Raw genomic sequence first — 25,242 nt, forward strand, 5'->3', positions numbered from 1 at the left:
TTCCATGTCTATGTATATAGGGCAGCAGCCTCTAAGGTTCAGGGTTGAGTAGGCAGGTGGTAGCCGGCTAGTGATGGCTATTTAATAGTCTAATCGCCTTGAGATAGAAGCTGTTTTCAGTCTCTCGGTCCCAGCTTTGATGCACCTGTACTGACCTCACCTTCTGGATGATAGCGGGGTGAACAGGCAGTGGCTCGGGTGGTTGATGTCCATGATGATCTTTTTGGCCTTCCTGTGACATCGGGTGCTGTAGGTGTCCTGGAGGGCAGGCAGTGTGCCCCCGGTGATGCGTTGGGCAGACCACACCACCCTCTGGAGAGCCCTGCGGTTGTGGGCGGTGCAGTTGCCGTACCAGGCGGTGATACAACCCGACAGGGTGCTCTCAATTGTATATCTGTAATTGTTTCTGAGGGTCTTGGGGGCCAAGATGAATTTCTTCAGTCTCCTGAGGTTGAAGAGGCACTGTTGCGCCTTCTTCACCACCCTGTCTGTGTGGGTGGACCATTTCATATTGTCAGTGATGTGTACGCCGAGGAACTTTAAGGTTTCCACCTTCTCCACTGCAGTCCCATCGATGTGGATAGGGGTGTGCTCCCTCTGCTGTTTCCTGAAGTCCACAATCAGCTCCTTCATTCGTTGACGTGGAGGTAGAGGTTATTTTCCTGGCACCACTCCGCCATGGCCCTCACCTCCTCCCTGTAGGCTGTCTCGTCATTGTTGGTAATCAGGCCTGCTACTGTTGTGTCGTCTGCAAACTTGATGATTTAGTTGGAGGCGTATGTGGCCACTCAGTCATGGGTGAACAGGGAGTACTGGAGGGGGCTTAGCACGCACCCTTGTGGGGCCCCTGTGTTGAGGGTCAGCGAAGTGGAGGTGTTGTTTCCTACCTTCAGCACCTGGGGTTGGCCCGTCAGGAAGTCCAGGACCCAGTTGCAAAGGGCGGGGTTCAGACCCAGGGCCCGAGCTTAATTATCGGCCAGTCTGCACTGTCTGCACAGCGCGTTATCGACCCAGAACATATCGTTTTCTCTGCCGGAATCACTGATTCACTGGACCTTTAACACCGGATCATCGTAGCTAGATAGCTGCAATCAAATGGATGTTGTTTTTGGCTAATCAGCCTTGAGCTAGCCGCGAGCCAGGCCCTTCTCCCGGCTATCTACCTCTCTGTCAACCGGATGGGACCTCCTAGTGTTGACACGGAGCCCCGCCGATCCAACACGACTGGTCTGCCGACGAAATCGTCTGATGTGATTACAACAGGTTTCCCGTTACGACGTCGACCACGAAGATCCATCTGCTAGCCCCGGCCCACTAGCACACGCTAGCCGTGGCCTCTTGCTCGCCAGTGCTATAGCAGCCCCCGAACTACCTCCGAACTCTCCTATTGCTGTTCACCGGACCTTATGATAACTCAGCTATACAGCTGATGCCTGCTGGACTGTTCCTTTATACGGTACCGCATCCTGTTTATGTTTAGCCTCAGCCCAAACTTTGTCGCCATTACCAGCCGTTGTCTTAGCTCTCTCAATTAACACATGTGATTGCTTAATGCCTCTCTCCCATGTCAATATGCCTTGCTTATTGCTGTTTCGGTTATTTCTTATTGTACTATTTCACTGTACATCCCCCAGCCCAGCTCAACCTGCCATAGAAAGCTCCTTTGTCCCACCCCCCATACACGCGGAGACCGACTCAATCGGTGCCTCCAGTGATGCTATCTCTTTCATCGTTACCCAACGCTTAGGTTTACCTCCACTGTCCTCATATCCTTCCATATCCTTTTCTGTACATAATGCCCTGAATCTATTCTACAACGCCCGGAAACCTGCTCCTTTTTTTCTCTGTACCCAACGCACTAGAAGACCAGTACTTAAAGCCTTTAGCCGTATCCTTATTCTACTCCTTCTCTGTTCCTCTGGTGATGTAGAGGTTAACCCAGGCCCTGTAGTCCCCAGTATCAATCCTACTCCCCAGGCGTTATCATTTGTTGACTTCTGTAACCATAAAAGCATTGGTTTCTTGCACGTTAACATCCGAAGCCTCCTCCCTAAGTTTGAGTTATTCACTGCGTTAGCACACTCCGCCAACCCTGATGTTCTAGCAGTGTCTGAATCCTGGCTTAGGAAGGCCACCAAAAATGCAGAAATGTCCATCCCCAACTACAACATTTTCCGTCTCGATAGAACTGCCAAAGGGGGTGGGATTGCAATCTACTGTAGAGATAGCCTGCAGAGCTCTATCGTACTATCCAGGTCTGTGCCCAAACAGTTTGAGCTTCTACTTCTAAAAATCCACCTTTCCAGAAATAAGTCTCTCACTGTTGTCGCTTGCTACAGACCCCCCTCAGCCCCACGCTGTGCCCTGGACACCATATGTGAACTGATTGCCCCCCATCTAATTGAGAATTTCAACAAGCATTTTGCTACGGCTGGCCATGTTTTCCACCTGGCTACCACTACCCCGGCCACCAGCTCTGCACCCTCCGCTGCAACTTGCACCATCCGGTTTCCGAGCTGGTCATGGGTGCACCTCAGCCACGCTCAAGGTCCTAAACGATATTATAACCGCGATCGATAAAAGACAATACTGCGCAGCCGTCTTCATCGACCTGGCCAAGGCTTTCGACTCTGTCAACCACCGCATTCTTATTGGCAGACTAAATAGCCTTGGTTTCTCTAATGACTGCCTCGCCTGGTTCACCAACTACTTCTCAGATAGAGTTCAATGTGTCAAATCGGAGGGCCTGTTGTCTGGACCTCTGGCCGTCTCTATGGGGGTGCCACAGGGTTCAATTCTCGGGCCAACTCTATTCTCTGTGTATATCAATGATGTTGCTCTTGCTGCTGGTGAAGCTCGGATCCACCTCGGACACCATTTTGTATACATCTGGCCCTTCATTGGACACTGTGTTAACAAACCTCCAAACGAGCTTCAACACCATACAACACTCCTTCCGTAGCCTCCAACTGCTCTTAAACACTAGTAAAACTAAATGCATGCTCTTTAACCGAACGCTGCTTGCACCCGCCCACCCGACTAGAATCACTACTCTCGGCGGGTCTGACCTAGAGAATGTGGACAACTACAAATACCTAGGTGTGAGACTGTAAACTCTCCTTCCAGACTCACATTAAGCTTCTATAATCAAAAGTTAGATATAGAATCGGCTTCCTATTTCGCAACAAATCCTCCTTCACTCATGCTACCAAACATGCCCTCGTAAAACTGACTATCCTACCGATCCTTGACTTCGGCGACAAATTTACAAAATAGCCTCCAACACTCTACTCAGCAAATTGGATGTAGTCTATCACAGTGCCATCCGTTTTGTCTCCAAAGCCCCATATACTACCCACCATTGTGACCTGTACGGTCTTGTTGACTGGCCCTCACTACACATTCGTCGCCAAACCCACTGGCTCCAGGTCATCTATAAATCACTGCTAGGCAAATCCCCGTCTTACCTTAGCTCACTGGTCACCATAGCAACACCCACCCGTAGTCTGCGCTCCAGCAGGTATATCTCACTGATCATCCCCAAAGCCAACAAACACCTCCTTTGGCCGCCATTCCTTCCAGTTGTCTGCTGCCAATGACTGGAACGAACTGCAAAAATCTCTGAAGCTGGAGACTCTTATCTCCCTCACTAACTTTAAGCGTCAGTTGTCAGAGCAGCTTACCGATCACTGCACCTGTACACAGCCATTCTGAAATTAGCCCACCCAACTACCTCATCCCCATATTGTTATTTATTGTTATTTATTTTGCTAATTTGCACCCCAGTATCTCTATTTGCACATCATCTTTTGCACATCTATCATTCCAGTGTTAATACGAAATTGTAACTATTTTGCACTATGGCCTATTTATTGCCTTACCTCCATAACTTACTACATTCGCACACACTGTATATATATTTTCTGTTTGTATTTTTGACTTTATGTTTTGTTTACCCCATATGTAACTCTGTGTTGTTGTTTTTATCGCACTGCTTTGCTTTATCTTGGCCAGGTCGCAGTTGTAAATGAGAACTTGTTCTCAACTGGCTTACCTGGTTAAATAAAGGTGGGGGGAAAAAAAAGAAAAAGAAAATGATGAGCTTGGAGGGTACTATGGTGTTGAAGGCTGTAACTGGATCCTGGACTTCCTGACGGGCCGCCCCCAGGTGGTGAGGTTAGGCAACAGCCCTTCCGCTACGCTACCCTTTCCCAGGATAAATAACTGAGAGAAACTGGTAAATTATAATCAATTATTTATATAAACAGCATGCCGTGAAATGGAACTGTTAAATTATATGCAATGATGTCTAAAACTGGCTTCTCTACGGCCTCTGCATGATGAATCAATGCTCAGTATGGAGCGCAGTTCACAATGCATGTAGACCTATCATCTCATCATGGTAACTTTTTTTCTTGTGACAGGTAGGCCTACATTTGCTGCAGCATAGACTATGCTACAGTAAAACAAAGACTGAATGCCTGTCTAATTTACCCATCTTCATCTGGCTTTCGGAGGTCACCTTGATTTTTAATTGTAAAGAATGTTTTTCTTTATTGCAGCTACATAGTTTTAAAACAGCCTGTCACTCGAATATGTTGCTATAAATCAGTGCACGCACGAGCACTCTCTCGCAGTCTTTCTCTCTCTCCCATCAACTCCATGCAAATTGCATCCAAAATAGATTGATACAGTGAGGGAAAAAAGTATTTGATCCCCTGCTGATTTGTACGTTTGCCCACTGACAAAGAAATGATCAGTCTATAATTTTAATGGTAGGTTTATTTGAACAGTGAGAGACAGAATAACAAAACAAAAATGTATTTGCATTTTAATGAGGGAAATAAGTATTTGACCCTCCTCTCAGTCAGAAAGATTTCTGGCTCCCAGGTGTCTTTTATACAGGTAACGAGCTGAGATTAGGAGCACACTCTTAAAGGGAGTGCTCCTAATCTCAGCTTGTTACCTGTATAAAAGACACCTGTCCACAGAAGCAATCAATCAGATTCCAAACTCTCCACCATGGCCAAGACCAAAGAGCTCTCCAAGGATGTCAGGGACAAGATTGTAGACCTACACAAGGCTGGAATGGGCTACAAGACCATCGCCAAGCAGCTTGGTGAGAAGGTGACAACAGTTGGTGCGATTATTCGCAAATGGAAGAAACACAAAAGCGCTGTCAATCTCCCTCGGCCTGGGGCTCCATGCAAGATCTCACCTTGTGGAGTTGCAATGATCATGAGAACGGTGAGGAATCAGCCCAGAACTACACGGGAGGATCTTGTCAATGATCTCAAGGTAGCTGGGACCATAGTCACCAAGAAAACAATTGGTAACACACTACGCCGTGAAGGACTGAAATCCTGCAGCGCCCGTAAGGTCCCCCTGCTCAAGAAAGCACATATACAGGGCCGTCTGAAGTTTGCCAATGAACATCTGAATGATTCAGAGGAGAACTGGGTGAAAGTGTTGTGGTCAGATGAGACCAAAATGGAGCTCTTTGGCATCAACTCAACTCGCCGTGTTTGGAGGTGGAGGAATGCTGCCTATGACCCCAAGAACACCATCCCCACCATCAAACATGGAGGTGGAAACATTATGCTTTGGGGGTGTTTTTCTGCTAAGTGAACAGGACAACTTCACTGCATCAAAGGGACGATGGACAGGGCCATGTACCGTCAAATCTTGGGTGAGAACCTCCTTCCCTCAGCCAGGGCATTGAAAATGGGTCGTGGATGGGTATTCCAGCATGACAATGACCCAAAACACACGGCCAAGGCAACAAAGGAGTGGCTCAAGAAGAAGCACATTAAGGTCCTGGAGTGGCATAGCCAATCTCCAGACCTTAATCCCATAGAAAATCTGTGGAGGGAGCTGAAAGTTCGAGTTGCCAAACGTCAACCTCGAAACCTTAATGACTTGGAGAAGATCTGCAAAGAGGAGTGGGACAAAATCCCTCCTGAGATGTGTGCAAACCTGGTGGCCAACTACAAGAAACTTCTGACCTCTGTGATTGCCAACAAGGGTTTTGCCACCAAGTACTAAGTCATGTTTTGCAGAGGGGTCAAATACTTATTTCCCTCATTAAAATGCAAATCAATTTATAACATTTTTTACATGCGTTTTTCTGGATTTTTTTGGTTGTTATTCTGTCTCTCACTGTTCAAATAAACATACCATTAAAATTATAGACTGATCATGTCTTTGTCAGTGGGCAAACATACAAAATCAGCAGGGGATCAAATACTTTTTCTGTATATAGCCCTATATATAGATACCCTAGCCTACCTTTCAGGTAATAAATTAAATGCAGTATTAGCCTTATATTTAGCTAATTAATTATGGGTTATGCATAATAAACTTCTAACTGTCTCATGCGCAATGTGCTACACTGGCCTCTCCTTAAAAACACTGCTTAGCTCTTGGAGTCCCATGCAGGTAAAGCTAGACTAGAATAGATTGCTGGAAATATACCAATACACTATTAGAAGAGGGACGCAAGCTCTTTTTTGCTGAATGTTAAATACAGCAGCCAATAGAACTCACCGGTAGTTTGAAAGAAGAGTGAATGCGCGATGGTGGTAGGCTATAGCAGTTATTTATTCAGACCCATAACCATTCAATCTTCATGAAGAGAAGTGAAAGCCCAAGGATGTCATTAGAATGATGAAGATAAGCACAACGAAAAGTATTACATTTAACTGTTGAAAGCGAGGAAGGAATGAAGCAACAATAGAGAGAGAAAGAGGAGGTAGGCTAATAACATTAGGGGGAATATTATGAAAGGTATACTGTATATGTGTCAGCCTACTAAATTATACAAATAGGCCCTAATATATTATGCTTGTAACCTTTTAGGCTGCATGTGCTGCACTGGAATCCCATGTTCTCTTCTGCTTTATCATGGTTTGTGTGTAATTCCAGTCCATATAATACAGTATAATACAATACAGTAGAGTAATACAGTTCACACTCAATAAGATTATGTATTGGATAGCGGCACAATCATTTGGGCTTGGGCTCATTAAAAGTAATTAATGTAGGACTCATAAAATGTATTTAATGTATGGCTCATCAGGCTCAGGTAGCATCAGGTTTGAATTTTCATTCTGATCAAAGCTCTAATCAAATCCAGACATGTATATGCTTTATAATGCTTTTGAAGGGCACTTCCGGTTTTGGCGAGAAATACTGGGTTACCCGGGAGAAAGGTGATTTATTTTCGGGATGGAACATTTGTAAAATACTCTGCCTCAACTTCAGCAAGACAAAGGAGCTGATCATGGACTACAGGAAACGGAGGGCCAAGCACACCCCCATCCACATTGACGGGGGTCGAAAGCTTCAAGAGCGGGTCGAGAGCTTCAAGTTCCTTGGTGTCCACATCAATAGGAATTATCATGGTCTGTTACAGGAGGGGGTCGCAGTTCCGGAGCGACCCACTAGGTGTCATCCTCCGACAACCATAGGCACCTCCTCACTCACAGTCTGGACTAATCATTATCCTATTGGTGTCACCTGTGTCTACCTGTTCACCTGTGTATTTATGCCCTCACTTCCCTGTGTTCCCTTGTTCTATTTTCTCTGCTAGTTTCTCAATGCCAAACAGTACTAATCAGTGTCTGATCGCGAGACGTATGTACAGGTACTTGAGAAGTGTTCTCCCTGTTTCATTGTTGTTTTCAGTCGTAGTTAGTATTTCATATGTTTGCTGTCAGCCTGTTTTTGGAGACCAATTTGCTCCTCCTTTATTTTATCGTGACAAGTCCGTTATTTTGTATCCTGGTTTTGGGACCACCAGTAAAGATCCTTGTTTCACCATCTCTGCCTACTGCCTACTGTCTATCCTGCACCGCATCTGGGTCACACCTCACACCAACCCTTACAATGGTCCACACACACCAGGCACAACAACACCTCTTCCCCTTCAGGAGGCTGAAAAGATTTGTCATGGGCCCTCAGATCCTCCAAAAGTTCTACAGCTGCACCATTGAAAGCATCTTGACTGGCTCCAACTGCAAGGCGCTACAGAGGGTAGTGCATACGGCCCAGTACATCATTAGGGCCGAGCTCCCTGTCATCCAGGACCTCTATATCAGGTGATGTCAGAGGAAGGCCCTAAAAATTGTCAAAGACTCCAGCTACCTAAATCATAGACTGTTAGTTTGTTAAATAGTTAACCAGTAGCTACCCGGACTATCTACATGGAGCCTCTTTTTATTTTTTTATTTTTTATTTTATTTCACCTTTATTTAACCAGGTAAACCAGTTGAGAACAAGTTCTCATTTACAACTGCGACCTGGCCAAGATAAAGCAAAGCAGTGCGATAAAAACAACAACACAGAGTTACATATGGGGTAAAACAAAACAAAGTCAAAAATACAACAGAAATACATATATATACAGTGTGTGCAAATGTAGCAAGTTATGGAGGTAAGGCAATAAATAGGCTATAGTGCAAAATAATTACAATTAGTATTAACACTGGAATGATAGATGTGCAAGAGATGATGTGCAAATAGAGATACTGGGGTACAAATGAGCAAAATAAATAACAATATAGGGATGAGGTAGTTGGGCGGGCTAATTTCAGATGGGCTGTGTACAGGTGCAGTGATCGGTAAGGTGCTCTGACAACTGATGCTTAAAGTTAGTGAGGGAGATAAGTGTCTCCAGCTTCAGAGATTTTCGCAATTTGTTCCAGTCATTGGCAGCAGAGAACTGGAAGGAATTGCGGCCAAAGGAGGTGTTGGCTTTGGGGATGACCAGTGAGATATACCTGCTGGAGCGCAGACTACGGGTGGGTGTTGCTATGGTGACCAATGAGCTAAGATAAGGCGGGGATTTGCCTAGCAGTGATTTTGACTCATCACATACGCTGCTGCTACTGTTTATTATCTATCCTGTTGCCTAGTCACTTTATCCCTACCTATATGTACATATCTACGTCAATTACCTCGTACCCCTGCACATTGACTCGTTACTGGTACCCCGTGTATATAGCCAAGTCATCGTTACTCATTGTGTTATTATTTTTCTATTATTTATCTTTCTTTGTCTCTGCATTGTTGGTCTACACCTGTTGTTTATGAAGTATTTGACAAATAACATTTGATTGATTGATTGATTGGATTGTGTTGTAATTCCCTTGTTGATAAAGCTCACTAAAAGAAGAAAGAAATATGAATCTCTGGTTGTCTGAGTGTGATACTAAACACGGACAATACAAATGTACACAAACTAAATTTAATCTCACCTACCTCAACATCACTCTCTCTCAAACACTGACTGAATCAGATGAGCCAGAGAAAACACCCACAAACACACACACACACCCACACACACACACACACTAACCTACAAAATAAAATATGCAATAATATATGCAGGCATGAGCTGACTGACTGCTAATTTCATGGTTGGATTTGTCTCCCGCCTGCGATGTAAGAGGTGTGTGTTTGCATGGTGATAGTGCCAGTGCACACTATCAGCTGGCTCCACAGTACAGTATGGGGCCCGTATCACAGAGCTGGGGCCCTCCGCAGGTCCCCTAATTAGAGGTGAGGTAATTGAATGTGACAGGAGAGAGAGGCATGGAAATCTTCCCTGAGCCTCCGCCACTGCACTGCCTCTATGTCACACACACACACTGCTGCTTGATGCCTGGCTCCTGGTTTTCTAATCTGGTGATCCACTCAGCACGTGACCGTAGCTTGCTTGGCCCAGGGACACAGCACTGCAGCAGCACCTGAGACTTCAATGGAAGTCAATGTGGTCTAAAGTGTTTCTCAATCTCCGGTCCCTGGACCTGAACTGGTCCCCGGCCTTAATGCTATGGTGTTTCCATAGTGGGAAGCTATGGTTTCAGCTATATACATGAGTCTATACAAGACAGCATTCAAATATAAATATTATCTTATTCTAGCGTTGGTGGATGCTGGATTATACGTCCAATTCAAGTCAATGATACTGTTGTGTTCATTGCGGGTATTCATAATGGAAAGGTTAACATCGCGATAGACATGCATCTTAACATTGTTCATAATAGCACTAAGGCGTGACACCTGATAAGAATTTTCAAATCTATCAGCCCACTGCCACTTCATTAGGAACAGAAAACAAGTAAATTACTAGAACTGCGTCCAAAACAGCACCCTATTCCCTAACTTGGATGGAGAATTACTGAGGATGATACTATTTGCCATCTCTTCAATCTAAGCCTACAGAAAAGTGTGCCCTCAGGCCTGGAGGAAGCAAAAGTCATTCCACTACCCAAGAATAGCAAAGCACCCTTTACTGGCTCAAACAGCCGACCAATCAGCCTGTTACCAACCCTTAGTAAACTTTTGAAAAAATGGTGTTTGACCAGATACAATGCTATTTCACAGTAAACAAATTAACAACTGATTTTCAGCATGCTTATAGGGAAGGCCATTCAACATGTACGGGACTTACACAAAGGACTGATGATTGGCTGAGAGAAATGTTTAATAAAAAATATTGTGGGAGCTGTTTTGTTAGACTTCAGTGCAGCTTTTGACATTATCGATCATAATCTGCTGCTGGAAAAATGTGTGTGCTTAACATCCCCTGCTATTATTTTTTTGTCATTTAGCAGACACTCTTATCCAGAGCGACTTACAGGAGCAATTAGGGTTAAGTGCCTTATTCAAGGGCACATCGACAGATTTTTCACCTAGTCGGCTCGGGGATTAGAACCAGCGACCTTTCGGTTACTGGCACAACGCTCTTAACCACTAAGCTACCTGCCGCCCGCTATGTAGTGGATCTAGAGTTACCTGTCTAACAGAACACAGAGGGTGTCCTTTAATGGAAGCCTCTTTAACATAATTTAGGTAGAGTACAATTGGCCCAGAACAGGGCAGCCCGGTTGGCCCTTAAATGTAGAAGGAGAGCTAACATTAATAATATGCATGTCAATCTCTCCTGGCTCAAAGTAGAGGAGAGATTGACTTCATCACTACTTGTATTTGTGAGAAGTATTGACATTGAATGCACCGAGCTGTCTGTTTAAAGTAGTAGCACACAGCTCAGACACCCATACATACCCCACAAGACATGCCACCAGAAGTCTCTTCACAGTCCCCAAGTCCAGAACAGACTATGGGAAGAGCACAGTACTACATAGAGCCATGACTACATGGAACTCTATTCCACATCAAATTACTCATGCAAGCAGTAAATTCAGATTTAAAAAACAGATAAAAATACACCTTATGGAACAGCGGGGACTTTGAAGAGACACACACACAGGTACAGACACACACATACACACACACACACATTGTCACGCCCTGACGTATAGAACTCTTGTTAGTTGAGTCAGGGTGTGGAAGTTCTGTTATTATTTCTATGTTTTCTATCTAGGATTGTATTTCTATGCTTGGCCAGGTATGGTTCCCAATCAGAGGCAGCTGTCGCTCGTTGTCTCTGATTGGGGATCATACTTAGGTAGCCCAGTTGCCTACTATGTTTGTGGGATCTTGTTCCTGTGTTAGGCTTGTATTGTGTATAGCCTTGGACGTTACGTTACGTTACGTTACTTTGGTTTGGTTTGTGTTTATTATTTAATAAACATGTTCGCATACCATGCTGCACCTTGGTCTGACCTGTCTCTCAACGATCGTGACACACATGATAACATATGCACTATACACACGTACACATGGATTTTGTGTTGTAGACATGTGGTAGTAGAGTTGTGGCCTGAGGGCACACACTTAATGTGTTGTGAAATCTGTTGTGAAATGTATTGTAATGTATTTTTTTTTAAATTGTATATAACTACCTTAATTTTGCTGGACCCCAGGCATAATAAATACAAATGCAAAGTAGTGCACTGATCGGGCCATAGGGCTCTGGTCAAAGGTAGTGCACACTATGCAGAGAATAGGGTGCCATTTGGGACGCAGATATTCATTACTGGAAGAGGTTATAGCTGACAGGCATCTTTTTGCTAATGAAGTCTAATTAAACTAAAAATCAGAGATCAACATTCATAGTACCTCTTGGTAAAAGCGAATGGGGAGATTTTGTTCACACCCTCAATTCTCAGTCTGAATTCACGTCACGATGAACTCGATAATCCCCTAAACCACGCCCACAAATTGGAGAAGGCAACTGCCTGTGCCCATTCAAAATAGTATGGATTTACAACGTTTCAATTTTATTTATTTCACTTTAACTTTTTCTGTACCCATCGCTGCAACTCCCGTATGGACTCGGGAGAGGCGCAGGTCGAGAGCCATGCGTCCTCCAAAACATGACCCTGCCAAGCTTCTTGACACACTGCTCGCTTAACCCGGAAGTCAGCCGCACCAATGTGTCGGAGGAAACACCGTACAACTGGCGACCACGTCAGCGTGCATGCGCCCGGCCCGCCATAGGAATTGCTAGATGGGACAAGGACATCCCGGCCGGCCAAACCCTCCCCCGGACAACGCTGCACCGGCTCATGGATTGAACCCGGGCCTGTAGTGACGCCTCAAGCACTGTGATGCAGTGCCTTAGACCGCTGCGCCACTCGGGAGGTGTCGTTATTACTTGTAAACATAACAACTTTTTGGGGTTGTAATCAATGTTCCCTCAAAAAACACTGAGGCTGTACTCGCTTTAAGTTGCAGTTTTAACAGTGGCCAAGTAGGCTACTGTGGCTATTTGATCATAATGTACGCCAACCAGAGTGGCCTTCCATCAAAAACAATGAAGAAAAACTCATCCCATAACATATTAACATGAAAATAGCTGTTCTATCATTTAGCCTACAGTAGCAGCCAATTTGTGGCGTTCAATGCCGACATTCCATTTGACTTTTGAAAAAAAAACATGCAGGCCTTGACATTAACCTGTTTATCCACTTGTCCTTCAGACAAGGAGGTGACTGAAAATGTTGCGTTTGAAACCAAATTATGCTACACTCTGCCTATTGGCTACTTAGCTTATTCAAGACCGTCTCAAAATACAACACTTCCCCTTTAAGACATAAAAAAGCTCTTTACCTGACTCGCTTTTCAAAGATGGCTAGAAATGCACACAGTTTGTGCTCTTGTTGGAAGAAACCATTGTTGACTAGAAATTAGCTATAACTGGGCTAATAACTCACTAACTAGCAAAGAATATGAACAAATGTGCACACATGGCTACATGCAACTGTCACTTTCATCTCAAAACAAGTGCATCTACTCTCGACTGCTGAATGGCACAGATCCATATATGGCAATGGCTATTTGCATATAGGCCTACTGCAGCTCTGATTGGTTATGGCGCACCGGTCTGTGTAGAATACAGGCCTGAGTCATGCCTGTCAAAGCAATAGAATCCTACTCCAATGCGCTCTGCCTACAAGAAAATATCTTGCACAGTTAGTTTTGCATACTAAATCTTGCATAGTTCGTTTTGTTTCGGTATATTACATTGAAAGTGGCTAATATTGCGTTGATTCGATAACAATTGCCACAGTAGAGCGAAACATTGATAGTGTTAACTAAAGCGGAAAACTGTAGCTCATATTTCTTCTGCACTGCAGTCAGAGGTGAGAGGGAACATTGGTTGTAATTAACCCTATGTTGTTTTGATTATTGCTTAAGCAGTTGCTATGACTATATTTGGTCATTGCAAAATACTTATTTTGGATGCAGAAGTAATTAGCTAGAATGCTAACTCCTATTCACATAGATTGGTAGCATAGCTAGCCAAAGAGCATTTACCTGGTAAAAGTTGAAGTGATTTTTAAGAACAATGCAGTTGACTGGTGACAATGACACAAACAAGCAAGACATTCATACTAGCCTTAGTTTTAAATGCACTCTTAAGCAACATGGAAATGTAGGCTTACTGGAAATTCCTCAACACTTTCCACCTGGAGAGGACTGTACAGTTCATAATACTGTTCATATTTACAGTGACCTATACACTACATTAGGTATGTCACCCTCTTTTTTCGGTTGATGGGGATTAACACACACAAACACACCCCTAGCTTGACGGCTGTGAAATGGTGATACAACGTTAGCAGATCGCGCTGTCAAACTGACTCCAAGGTGCCGAAATCCCCACGCACACACAGCTAACCCCAGAGCAGTGCTTTCTTTTTCCAATCGAAACATAGCTACTACTCTGCGGTCTGGTGTCTGTTAAAAGCAAGTGTTTCACTCCTGACCAAGGAGTACAGTGACAGAGAGAGTCACATAGCTGTCGAGTGAGAGCCATCAGAGAGAGAGAGAGAGAGAAAGCATAACACAAGTCTCCCTCCTCTCCACATGCCCATCCTGCCCAGGCAGCACACATCAAACACACAGCTGTGGCACCTTGGCTGGGGATAAGGGCATCCAATCCACCGTGCAACGCTGTGCGGTGCCATGCCGCATCGTGTGCCTAATCTCAGTCCCCCCACCCCCCTCCACCTCTCATTCTCAACTGTACAGTCCTCTCATTCTCTGTCTCTCTCAGCTTGTTCCAGTTCAGGATCCTGCAGTGCATGGCAAGATCTGGGTAGAGTCTGGCCCAGGCCAGGATGCATGCTATGGGCTGTTTTCAGTGAGAGAGAGAGAGAGAGAGAGAGAGAGAGAGAGAGAGAGAGAGAGAGAGAGAGAGAGAGAGAGAGAGAGAGAGAGAGAGAGAGAGAGAGAGAGAGAGAGAGAGAGAGAGAGAGAGAGAGAGAGAGAGAGAACAACCTGAGACCTAAATTGACTGTTGTTTACCTCCAGGCCTTATTGAGGAAAGATAAAAGTGTCTCTCTCACCATTGCATCAAATGTAACATCTGAATAAAAGGTCAGGGCCTGTGATCATAACGCGTCTAAGAGTAGGGGTGCTGATCTTAGATCAGTTTAGAATTTTAGATCATAATGAATAAGGTCATATGGACAGGGAAGACCTGATCCTACCTCAACAATCCTATTGAGAGACGCTTTATGGCTTTTTTCTGACTTGTCCTCTGAACATTTTCTGTCTGTAACAAATAGTCCCAGATTGATGTTGAAAAATCAGAATGTGAATTTGAGTTCTCGTTTCACTGTCTGCAAAGAAACACTTGTGTGATCGTGATTCATCTTCCCCCATTTTTGTTGGAACCATCTTCTTCTCACATGCAAAAATAGTTATTAATGCAGTGTATTAAAGATGCTTGTTCTGTTCCAACATTACCATAATTCTACCCATGTGCATCTCTGGGCTTTCTTCATAACCATGAAAACTGATTGTTTATTCCCGTCTTTAAATGAGATTAGGAGGACTGATTACACAGCACTGAGCCATGAATAGGGTTCAAATCCCCCAGAGTAATGAATGTATTTTCACTAATCTCCCCCCTTTTTAACTGGGAGAGAGGAGCATCGCAACAATACCTCTTTTAGTGCTGCTGTTGCCTCTTGTATTTAATGTCTTAGTGTCTTAGTGAGACAACAAAATAAAAGCCTAAACCCCGCACTAGAGGGACATTGGTAGTGTTAACACTCAGAGAGGTAAGGAGAGGGGAGAGCTGTTGACCTGGGTTTGTCCTTGACTTTGCCTTCCGTTCCTCTGTTTGAAGAGATCTAGAGATTTTGATCTATTCCCAACAGTCAATCTGTTGATTCCTTGGTGGCTGGCCTGGCTGCCTCATATCAATCAATCTGAGTTTATCGGACCTGTCTGTCTTTCCTTCCGGTTTTTCATCTTCACTCTCTTCTCCAGACCCAGCCTCTCTCTCTCTCTCTCTCTCTCTCTCTCTCTCTCTCTCTCTCTCTCTCTCTCTCTCTCTCTCTCTCTCTCTCTAATAATGTGAATTATACAAACCAACATCACAAAAATGGATGATGATCTTTAGGGAAGCAGTATGCAAACATATTCAAGTGTTTACAGTAAAACAATGGGAAAAAACTTTGTAACTAATGACTTCAAATACATCCCATATATTTAAATTGCAGTATTTCACTTCCAGTCTAAATGATACAAAATAAAAATAAATGATATAATGAAATCAAGTTGAGGTAAATTAACTCAAAACAGCTGGTATCTGGGGGAAAAGGAGCAACAACACAGTGTTGTCTGGGTACACAGGACAGCCATATAGTCATGTGTAGTTAAGTCTTACTGTAGGCACTGGTTGTGTATCGTCTGCTTCCCAGCTTTGAACCCAAAAGCTGCTCTTATTAAAGCATTTCTCAAGTATTAAAGTATTAAGTTGCTGTCTCATGGTTGCAGGAAACTTATGTTATCACTTGTTTTCTCTACAGATTTCGTCTGCCATTAGCGATTTTCCACTTTAAACTTCTGAGTGTATCTCTGTTGTACCAGTCATGGAAATACTGATGTTTTAATTAAACAGAAAAACTTGTCTAATACTAATAAATGTTGCCCTCCATCGCTTCTCATTGGCCATTCTAGTGTCAATCGGTTAAATATAAATTATGATCGTTATTCCTTGCTTTGCTTAAGCTCCTATAACACCTGCAGTTTTTGACTTGAATCAGACAAAAATACAGCATGTTATTAAGATGTAATTTCAACACCTTTTCTGAGGGCAAAGATTTGATCAACAATTGAACTGACTCTAAAGCAAATATTCCACTGTCACAGTGGTTGAAACATGTAGTGTGTGAGCATGCTTCGGAATGCTGTTGTGGTGGTTCATTCAGTGCAAGCAAATACCTGATGGAATATTTCAAAGTCACGGCATAAGACCATAATGTGTATTTTCTCAAGTTCGAGGGGCTGAGATGGGAGAGAATTTGATCAACTTGTGCCCGAAGGCTTTGTGAGCATTTATCCGTCTACGAGAAAGCAAATTCCATGATCCGCCAAAACTGAGAGAGCCAGGCCGTACATTTAAGATACATAATCTGTTTAGGTAGGGACCCAAATCAATTCACCATCCCATGGAGTCTTTCTACGGATTAGTTAATTCTGAAGTTCTCTCTCTCGCTCTGTCTCGAGTCTCCACAGTCTAATCCTTTCTGAAGTTCACTGATTATTCAAATTACAACCAGGAATTAAATGAAGAGAATTACAGGTCAAAATCAACTTCATACTTCTCTGAATCAAATCATTTACATTTACAATACATTAGAACACACTGTGATTATGTTAATTTCCTGCCCTTCTTTTAGTAAAATCCACCTCCCTTTTCTGTGCAGAAAAACTAATCAATGAAAGACTAATCTATTTCCCTGATATTGTACTGTTCCCAGTGTTGCACTGACAATGATACTAAGAGTGTTTTTAAAGAAGTTGAAAATACATCTTTACCATTGACAGTAAAAGTATAAATACAAATAATTAAAGAGCAGTCTCAACCAATGACCTTTTAAGATATCAATATCAAATAATTCTTTCCTGCTATGTTTTTTTCTTCTTTCGAAACTCGCATTCCGTGTTCTACCATGAGCAGACTAGTGAGATAAACTATATTGATATCTGCATTATTCAACAACAACAAACAGAAGTGAGTTCTTGTAACTGATAATGGTGATTGACTATCACAAGCATTGATGCCTACAATCTAACTGAAGGTTAAACTGAAAATAAAAGGGATTTTGTTGCCCCAGGCTTGCTGGACATCACTGATAGCAAATCTACAAACACTGGAACAGATGGTAAATGATAAAGGTTTGTCAAATAAACATCTTGCTTGTCTTGCTTTTTTACATAGATTCTATCGGAAAATAACAATGCCAATTTCAATTGATTGGGGTGATTGTGTCAATTCTGGAATAAGCAGTTCACACCAGAGTATACCTCATTCTTCTGTCACAAAACAAACTTTAAAAGTTGTTCCAGTGTGGTTAATTGAAGACAGATTATATTCCTTATTAATGCTCATTTTCTCTGCATATTGAGGCACAACAGAAAGTTGCCCAAACAGTCCATACTATTCATTCATTCACCAGCCTCTCAACACAATAGCCCCAACCTGTACACCACAATAAATCTACACCAAAACGGAAACAATCTAACAAATCAACACCTGTCAGTAATGAAGAAGTAGTTATCAACACCTCGCATTTAACAAAGGAAACAGCCATCAACACCATTAATATCCTCCCACATGGGCTGACTTGTCTGACTGCTCAGTGCTCTGCTAGCTAAAGGGTTCTACACAGAATACGCAAACAGGGCCGACGGAGCGTAGCGCAGTGTTTCGGTCGTTTTTCGTCACAAATACGTTTTTTCTACCTCGAAATTGAACCCGACGTATCATTCCTTGTGAAGACTGAGGGGCAGTATTGAGTGAGTTTTGCAACGGAAGTCCCGCCCCTGTCTACATCACATCTTTTCCAGTATCCCTTGTGGTATAAACATAGAAGAGATGAACGTACTGTTACTTCGCTTCTACTACTTGCAAGCTTCCTTTGTGCTTTTATTTCGAGATTTGCTACGCGCAATTATGTCTATGTCCAGTTTTAAGGAATGTATGTGCGAGCTGGAGAGACAATACGAGAACCTTTTCAAACCTTCGATGCAGTTGTATTCGGACAATCACACAAAACAGCTGGAGGGAGGGTTGTACTGATATCAAAGAAACATGGAGAAAGATTCGGGACCAGTATGTTCGCAATCTGAAAAGGGTGAAGGAGATGAGGAGTGGGGCTGCTGGTGTGTGTGACCCACCGATTGTCTGACAACTGGATTGGTTTCGTGTTCAAGTGAAACATCGTCAGACAGACACCAATATGCCAGATACGGTTTGTACTCTTGTCATGCAGCCGAATTGTTTTGTATATTGTGTGTGTTTGTGATTCAATGTTTACAGACGTAGTTAGAACATGTGAAATCAGAAATTGTGAGTGAGAAATGTACATTGACTGTGTTGTTATCATAATGATTAGCAGAGTTAGTTCAAACATCTGAAAACAGACAGTGTTGTGTGTGTGCGCTACTTAGATTGAGATGTTAATGAAATCAGTTCTTTTGAGTAAGCATTTCAACTCAAAAGGAGCCCATGGAGATGTTTTAAGATTGCGTGCAATGTGTTCTAATGTATTCGCCATCTGCTTGTAGGTATTGGAGGGCGGTGGAGTTTTGGACAGCCCAGAGACAGAGCAGAGCCCTGAGGGCCCATCTACAGGTGGTTCATCGCCCCTTGGTTCATCATCTCCCTCTCTCCCCGGCCTGATTCATCACCTTCACGGCCCCTCTCCCCAGGCCTTTCTCACCAACACCCAACGCACCGTCCAGGCGCACCCTTGCTCTCTGACCAGCAACTCCATCAACCTCCGCCACATCTCTCCGAACCAGCTCCAACGGCCGGAAGAGGAAGACTGCTGAGGATCTTTTGGACACTGACATTATGCAGCAGGAGTTACAGAAACAGCAGCAGTGTCCAGCAGAGGCAGTATACGACATCATGGTACCATGGATGGTGTCTATTCTTGCTGATCAATGTCTCCCGTTTGTCAGGGACATGACGATGTCCTTTCACAGGACCATCGATCAGTGCGCCGTCCGCTCTCAAGTGAGACAGAGCCCTCTGTCTCACCCCAAAAACAGATGTTGTGTGCTTTTCTTATACTCACGTACGGGTGGTGGGTAATTTACTAAGGTTATTTCCTCATTCAAATGTTACTAGTGTTTACTTTGATTTTTTTTTCACTTATTTCCCCTTTCATCACACTTTTCACCGGTGTATTACATTGTTTTACATTGCACTATTTCCCTAAATAAATATCTGAAATGTCTGCAAATGTATTTGTCTGGTTATTTGAACTAAAATCTTAAGGTTCTGAATCAGTCACTCAGTGAACTTGTACTGCTTTGTACATGAGCTATGTAGATGAGGTTAATGTCTTGGGGATCTTTATTGTCTGCATCTGGACACTCATTCTCACCCATGTACCAAAGCAGGAAGGTCTCCATTGAAAGGCCACTACACAACACAAGGTTAGGTAAATGTCTTGAGGGTCTAGCCTCCAAAGAATATATGACAAACTAAAACAACAAGGATAAAGTGACTCATGGTTGTTTTTATTGTGATTTGTAAGTGTGAATAAAAAACACAGCAAAACCAAGTGTGTAGCTCACAACATGAGATACTATATATACAAAAGTATGTGGACACCCCTTCAAATTAGTGGATTTGGCTATTTCTGCCACACCCTTTGCTGACAGGTGTATAAAATCGAGCACACAGCCATGCAATCTCCATAGACAAACATTGGCAGTAGAATGGGATTACTGAAGAGCTCAGTGACTTTCAATGTGGCACCGTCATAGGATGTCACCTTTCTAACAAGTCAGTTCTTAAAATGTCTGCCCTGCTAGAGCTGCCCCAGTCAACTGTAAGTGCTGTTATTGTGAAGTGGAAATGTCTAGGAGCAACTACGGCTCAGCCGCAAAGTGGTAGGCCACACAAGCTCACAAAACGGGGCTGCTGAAGTGCGTAGCGTGTAAAAATAGTCTGTCCTTGGTTGCAACACTCACTACCGAGTTCCAAACTACCTCTGGAAGCAACGTCAGCACAAGAACTGTTCGTCGGGAGCTTCATGAAATGGGTTTCCATGGCCGCACACAAGTCTAAGATCACCATGTGCAATGCCTAGTGTCGGCTGGAGTGGTGTAAAGATCGCCGCCATTGGACTCTGGAGCAGTGGAAACGCGTTCTCTGGAGTGATGAATCACACTTCACCATCTGGCAGTCCGACGGACAAATCTGGGTTTGGCGGATGCTGGGAGAACGCACCAATGCATAGTGCCAGGAGGAATAATGGTCTGGGGCTGTTTTTCATGGTTCGGGCTAGGCCCCTTAGTTCCAGTGAAGGAACATCTTAACGCTACAGCACACAATGACATTCTAGACAATTCTGTGCTTCCAACTTTGTGGCAACAGTTTGGGGAAGGCCCTTTCCTGTTTCAGCATGACAATGCCACTGTGCAAAAAGCTAGGTCCATACATAAATGGTTTGTCGAGATCGGTGTGGAAGAACTTGACTGGTCTGCACAGAGCCCTGACCTCAACCCCATCGAACACCTTTGGGATGAATTGGAACGCCGACTGCGAGCCAGGCCTAATCGGCCAACATCATGCCCGACCTCACTAATGCTTGTGACTGAATGGAAGCAAGTCCCTGCAGCAATGTTCCAACATCTAGTGGAAAGCCTTCCCAGAAGAGTGGAGGCTGTTATAGCAGCAAAGGGGGGACCAACTCCATATTTATGCCCATGATTTTAGAATGAGATGTTCGACGAGCAGGTGTCCACATACTTTTTTGTCATGTAGTGTATGTGTGCAGATGTTTCCAAACCACACTCCAACGTTTACTGTAGGGTGCTATGCGTGATAGCAGCATCCTTGAAAGACACTTGACCAGCTGGTGTGAAGAAGTAGTCTTTGAGGTTGTTGCGCATGTCTATAGCAACTCTGGATGCCCTGTCTGACGACTTGTTTCTTGGGTCCAGGAAGCAGGTGTCTCCTTGTACCACCTGTCTCCACTCTCATGGACGCAGGTCCCCAGTGGGTGTGGACTGGTCAACAAACGTGGGGTGGATGTACCGTGTTGATGACTCTTTGTTGTCAGTGTCTGTAGTGCAAAGGTAATTTTGGAGGGCCACGCACGCCTTCACAATGGTCTCAGCATTCTCTCACGCAACCTCAACGCCTCGTCCCAGGATCTTCCATCTTGCAGCAAGGATCACAAAGCAGTTCTCTGAAATTCTTCTGGCTCTTGAGTGGTTTTAGTTGTAGAACTTCTTGGCGTTATCAAGGCCAGAAGAACCTTTGTCCCACATCGATCCCAGTGAAGCCCATTTTGCCACGGAGGGATAAGCAGAGTTGTGGACTCTGATGACTTGAGACTCGACTTGGACTTGGAGCCTCAAGACTTGGGACTCGACTTTGACTTGAGACTGATAACTTGAAATGATCTGGCCAAGTTTTGTAAGGTTTTGTCACTCATTTTGTGGAACAGAGTCTACGTGGATTGATTCCTCTACACGCAGCGAGACAGTAGCCGCAGCATTGCCCTTGCAAAAAAACCTGCAACAGATTGGCTAGTGAAATGCACAAGGCACCCGGATTGGACCAGCAAACTGTCAATCGACACAGGTCAGGCAAACAGATTGCTGACATGCTCTACAGCTATAGGATCGGATGCAGCGCAAACAACAAATTGAAGGAAGAGAGGATTGCCATAACAAATAATTATGCAGCTCCAAAAATTGTTTGGTGATCAAGAATATGAACGGTTTACTTTGCAAGCTCACCAGCAATGGAGCAACAATTTCTAGCATATGCCTACTGGTCTTTTGGTATGTAACAATTGCTTGAAATGTGTCATTTGGGTTTTGCACCATAGGCGCGGCTCTTCACTTGCGCTATCCTAACTCCCGCCAGTGGAGAGTTCTCATGTTGAAATGTTTGCTGTTGCTTTTACACGTTTAAATGCATAGTCCCTATGTGGTAAATCTATATTACATCTAATATTACAATAATTGCTATTGTTTCATCATTCCATCCCGTTACCGTTTATTGCAACACATAGACATTTCTGTTTGATGTTTCCTAGGCCTATGATACATTTTCATTTAGCCAACCATTTCTTACTCTGCTCTGAGTTGGCGAGATGTTTATAGTGCACATTAAAATTTGCAAGACTCATGAGGTAGAAGTTATGTTTATTTAATTCAATGTATGGTTTCTTTTGTTCATATTTTTTGGGTTATGTCGGAGTTCTGTGTGTCTGTGTCCTATGTCTCTCTCATTTTTGTTGTGCATGAACAAATGATTGTTCCATGTATCCATGGTGTTGAAATATCATTAATAATCATGAAGTCTGATTAAGACGAATGTACCAATGTAACAATGGATGTGGAAATTGCCTTTTACATTGTAGAACCAGTTTTTTGGTTGTAATTGCCAATTGGGTAATTGTATGGTCCTGGGGGCCAAGTGATTTTACCATGTAGGCCTACCTCTTTGAGCTCCTGTTAGACAGATTCGATTTGGTTTCTCAAGGGGAGGCTGTACAGTCTTGCCCTCTACATGTGTCCGTTCAGATAGGACAGGTTAAGCTTGGTACAGAGGCTATTTCTTTTGGGCTATTGCCAGTGTATATTTGGTAAATCTACTTGTATATTTTGTATGGATCACCAAGACCTGTAAATAAATCTACACTCTGACCACACCAACCTGCCTTCCCTTCTGCTGATTTCATGCCCTTACAACTGCTACAAGGTCCCTATTTTACAATTACATAGTCTAATCAAAATGTGTTGTGGACAAAATAATGAAAAGGGACGTCTGGTAATAAAGCCTCAATAAATAGACAAAGATTTGTAGTTGAACAAGGCTTTGCATTTATAGATGTTATTTTTTACTTGACTTGAGATTTGACTTGAAAACTTGTGACTGGACTTGACTTAGAATGCACGACTTACATGCTGACCACACCGCTCGCTCGCTTGCGTGCGCCATTGCGCGCATGTTGATTTTGTCCACCCATACCAGACACGATCAGGACACACAGGTTGAAAACTCTGAACCAACTATATTAATTTGGGGACAGGTCGATAAGCATTAAACATTTATGGCAATTTAGCTAGCTAGCTAGCTTGCTGTTGCTAGCTAATTTGTCCTGGGATATAAACATTGGGTTGTTATTTTACCTGAAATGCACAAGGTCCTCTACTCCAACAATTAATCCACAGATAAAAGGGTAAACCGAGTTCATTTCTAGTAATCTCTCCTCCTTCAGGCTTCTTCTTTGGACTTTATATGGCGGTTGGCAACCAACTTTAAGGTGCATTACCACCACCAACTGGACTGGAGTGTGGACCTCAGTTCGTCTTTCAATCACCCACGTGGGTATATGCTCCTAAAAACCATTGAGGAGATGGGAGAGGCGGACTTGCAGCTCACCAAGCGTCACAAATAGAACATAGTTCTATTTTAGCGCCTGGCTTCTCAGACGCTCATGGACGCGCGCGAGCAGTGTGGGTGCAATAATTGAATAACATGTACAGTGAGGGAAAAAAGTATTTGATCCCCTGCTGATTTTCTAAGTTTGCCCACTGACAAAGAAATGATCAGTCTATAATTTTAATGGTAGGTTTATTTTAACAGTGAGAGACAGAATAACAACAAAAAAATCCAGAAAAACGCATGTAAAAAATGTTATAAATTGATTTGCATTTTAATGAGGGAAATAAGTATTTGACCCTCCTCTCAGTCAGAAAGATTTCTGGCTCCCAGGTGTCTTTTATACAGGTATCTCAGCTTGTTACCTGTATAAAAGACACCTGTCCACAGAAGCAATCAATCAATCAGATTCCAAACTCTCCACCATGGCCACGACCAAAGAGCTCTCCAAGTATGTCAGGGCAAAGATTGTAGACCTACACAAGGCTGGAATGGGCTACAAGACCATCGCCAAGCAGCTTGGTGAGAAGGTGACAACAGTTGGTGCGATTATTCGCAAATGGAAGAAACACAAAATAACTGTCAATCTCCCTCGGCCTGGGGCTCCATGCAAGATCTCACCTCGTGGAGTTGCAATGATCATGAGAACGGTGAGGAATCAGCCCAGAACTACACGGGAGGATCTTGTCAATGATCTCAAGGCAGCTGGGACCATAGTCACCAAGAAAACAATTGGTAACACACTACGCCGTGAAGGACTGAAATCAAGCAGCGCCCGCAAGGTCCCCCTGCTCAAGAAAGCACATATACAGGCCCGTCTGAAGTTTGCCAATGAACATCTGAATGATTCAGAGGAGAACTGGATGAAAGTGTTGTGGTCAGATGAGACCAAAATCGAGCTCTTTGGCATCAACTCAACTCGCTGTGTTTGGAGGAGGAGGAATGCTGCCTATGACCCCAAGAACACCATCCCCACCGTCAAACATGGAGGTGGAAACATTATGCTTTGGGGGTGTTTTTCTGCTAAGGGGACAGGACAACTTCACCGCATCAAAGGGACGATGGACGGGCCATGTACCGTCAAATCCTGGGTGAGAACCTCCTTCCCTCAGCCAGGGCATTGAAAATGGGTCGTGGATGGGTATTCCAGCATGACAATGACCCAAAACACACGGCCAAGGCAACAAAGGAGTGGCTCAAGAAGAAGCACATTAAGGTCCTGGAGTGGCCTAGCCAATCTCCAGACCTTAATCCCATAGAAAATCTGTGGAGGGAGCTGAAGGTTCGAGTTGCCAAACGTCAGCCTCGAAACCTTAATGACTTGGAGAAGGACGAGATGAGCGCAGAAGGACAACGTGGGACGACGACGAGATGATCGCAGAAGGACAATG

The 25,242-nt window shown here is 43.8% G+C and overlaps 1 protein-coding gene and 1 long non-coding RNA gene across 2 annotated transcripts in view; one reads left to right on the plus strand and one right to left on the minus strand.

The window, feature by feature from the left end:
* Window positions 1-25,242, minus strand: part of LOC121553965 (zinc finger protein ZFPM2-like) — a 120,053-nt gene that overhangs the window by 78,549 nt on the left and 16,262 nt on the right. The window lies entirely within an intron of this gene.
* On the plus strand, window positions 18,275-19,676 carry LOC121553966. Its single transcript, XR_005997602.2, has 2 exons — window positions 18,275-18,683; window positions 19,000-19,676. It is a non-coding gene; the product is annotated as an uncharacterized LOC121553966 (long non-coding RNA).

The sequence above is a fragment of the Coregonus clupeaformis genome, chromosome 38 (genome assembly GCF_020615455.1).
Source record: "Coregonus clupeaformis isolate EN_2021a chromosome 38, ASM2061545v1, whole genome shotgun sequence".
Lineage (NCBI taxonomy): Eukaryota > Metazoa > Chordata > Actinopteri > Salmoniformes > Salmonidae > Coregonus > Coregonus clupeaformis.